Source organism: Penaeus japonicus, unplaced genomic scaffold, assembly GCF_977035675.1.
Source record: "Penaeus japonicus unplaced genomic scaffold, GWHDUDI00000001_assembly GWHDUDI00000027, whole genome shotgun sequence".
Taxonomy (NCBI): domain Eukaryota; kingdom Metazoa; phylum Arthropoda; class Malacostraca; order Decapoda; family Penaeidae; genus Penaeus; species Penaeus japonicus.
Genome location: NW_028234429.1, coordinates 490,677 through 493,176, shown reverse-complemented (window position 1 = coordinate 493,176; position 2,500 = coordinate 490,677). Strand labels below are relative to the sequence as shown.

At 39.8% G+C, this 2,500-nt stretch overlaps 1 protein-coding gene across 2 annotated transcripts in view; it reads left to right on the top strand.

Moving 5' to 3' along the window:
• LOC122255967 (uncharacterized) overlaps positions 1 to 2,500 on the top strand; it is a 66,817-nt gene that overhangs the window by 26,858 nt on the left and 37,459 nt on the right. The gene's annotated exons all lie outside the window — the stretch shown is intronic.

Genomic DNA, 2,500 nt, shown 5'->3' with positions numbered 1-2,500 from the left:
CTGCTTAGTGGAGCTGGGGGTACTATATTTCAATTTTTTGACAGTCTTAGATGATTGTTATTTTTGTAAGAAATCTGTCTGTGCCAAATTTCATCTATGAAATTCCATGGAGTTGATGTTTGCATTTTCATCTGTATTTCAGATTTGAAGTTGACTTACATGAATTTAAAAGATGAGGATGGATAGACTGTATTTTGATGTGTATTTAGGAATGTTTCTATTACAGCATCATGATACTATTTAATGAAATGGGAGACTATTCATGTCTCCCCAAAAATACACTATTAGAATTCTATTTAATAAAGAATCTAGAAGCCTGGAAAAGAGGCATATGATAGATGTTGATTGGATTTTAACCCCTAAATGGCAGATGATCTGATATTCACATTATGGCTTTGCTGATCTCCCTGCCAGTGACAGGAATGCCACGTCATGGCTTTTATCAGGCAAGCTTGCCGGGTGATCAAGAGTGTAGTGGTTGGCCGTTGCTTGGGTGTTAACCCAAACGACTAGGCTGGGCTTCATGCAGGATGAAGTGAACACCATCATGGCACTTTCTTTAGTGTTCCAACTGGAGAATGGGACCATGATATCATGATATATATGTATATATATATACCGTATATGTGTGTGTGTGTTTAGAGAGAGAGACTTGGGAGGTATATGATGATGCATTCCTTCCTGTATTGCCAGAAGATCACAGGAAGACGTTTATGTGTGTTCAGTTTTCAACATCGTGAAAATATGACATGTTGTGAGAGGGAGAAGGAGAGAATGAAAAGTTATATTTAGAAGACAAATAAGAGAGAGAGAGAGACGGAAGATGAGGGCTAGGGGAATAGTGGATGTAACAATGCAGAGATAAGGTTGTAAGTTGTACTACAGCTTGGGGTACCAGCTTGCCACTGCCTGAGCCAACAAAAACATCTCGACAGTAAGATCCGTGACCTGTGAATGCACCCTGGTGACATGGCCATACACCATCATTTTGACCCGTCATTAACCCGTTGCCGACGGAGGATAGATTTGCTTACACAGGCTCCAGGATGAGTTTTATTTCTGATCGAGGCAGCTTCTGCAACATAATTTGATTTTGCTTACCAACTCCTTTTAATTTAGTAGTCACTCATTGCTAGGAGCTAATCCATTTTTGTGTTGTGTTTTTTGTGTGTTTAACTGTTTTAGAAATAGAAAATTTATATCTGTCATATCACAGGTTCCAATTAATTCTGCAGTGACTAAAATTGTAGGTCAGGGGTCCATTCAATCATTTTTTTTTTCTTTTATACTCAATGTGTAGAAGTATTACTGTTTAACCATTCACGCTGGGCGGAATATCGCCTACTCCGATAACGCGGGAAGATTTCAGCGCGCAAAACCGTTCGTGCCGGGGTGTTTTCCCGCTGCGCGGGTCGCTCTGACGGCGCGCAGAGCGTTTTTCACCCACCTATCCTTATGGTTTGTGATTGGTCTTAAAGTGTAATCATGTGTAGAAGTAGAGGGCTATGTTCAGAGGCTGTATATCAGTCGAAAAAGACGCGTTATGCACTGTGTTTTAGTGTATTCTATTGGAACGTTTTCCATATTCTTTACTCATATAGTTGTAATACCAATGGGAGTGGAAGCATTCTTCTAGTGAGTTACAAAAAATAGTTTTTTTTTTCAATTTTTTTTTTCTTCCTAAAAGAAAAGAATAAGAGAATATGAACACCATACATGTGCATACAGTGAATGAAAGTAACAAAAAGTTTTTTAAGTTATTTTCTTTAGTGGGGCAACAAAAAAGATGTTATATATTTTTAGATCATTTTTGTTTTTTTTGTTATTTGTGTGGCAGCAATCTGCTAACATAAATTGATTTTACCCAAATTTTTAAGTCTTTCGACTCATATCACAGGTTCCATTCAATTCTGGCAGAAACAGAATCTAAAATGCCCGTAACCGGATTATCGGGTCCATGTAATGAGACGTCATTTTTTAATAACGTTATCTCCCATTTTACTCTTTAGAAGGATAAACTATACACCAGTATGAAAAACGAGAATTGTACTAAAGAATTCTATCAGTTTCTAATGCGGACGTTTTCAGCACGTTGCTATGGCCTCCGGCTGGGGGCCGAACAATGTAGCACGTGCCAGGACTTCACCGGGTCCGGGGTCTTTTTTCGACTCAATGTGATCAGCACGTCAACGGCGGCGCGATGGGTTATGAGGGGTGGGGGCAATCCAAAAAGCAACTTTATTTTTTCGTATTTGTGTGCTGTCACGAACAAAGATGAAACTTATAACCATCCAAAATGAAGAGGTAGGGAAGATGAAGGAAACTTGTGCTTTTGACAGTGAGTGTCACAATAACAGGCATCCCTACTGGCACAGGGGCACATTGTAGGCATTGGGCATGGTGTAAGTCACCTTCCTCCTCTCGTTCTGCCTGCACATCTTTCATCTACGGTACTTTAGAGCAAGAGGTCGGCAACTTGCGATGTGCCATCCCTCTATAG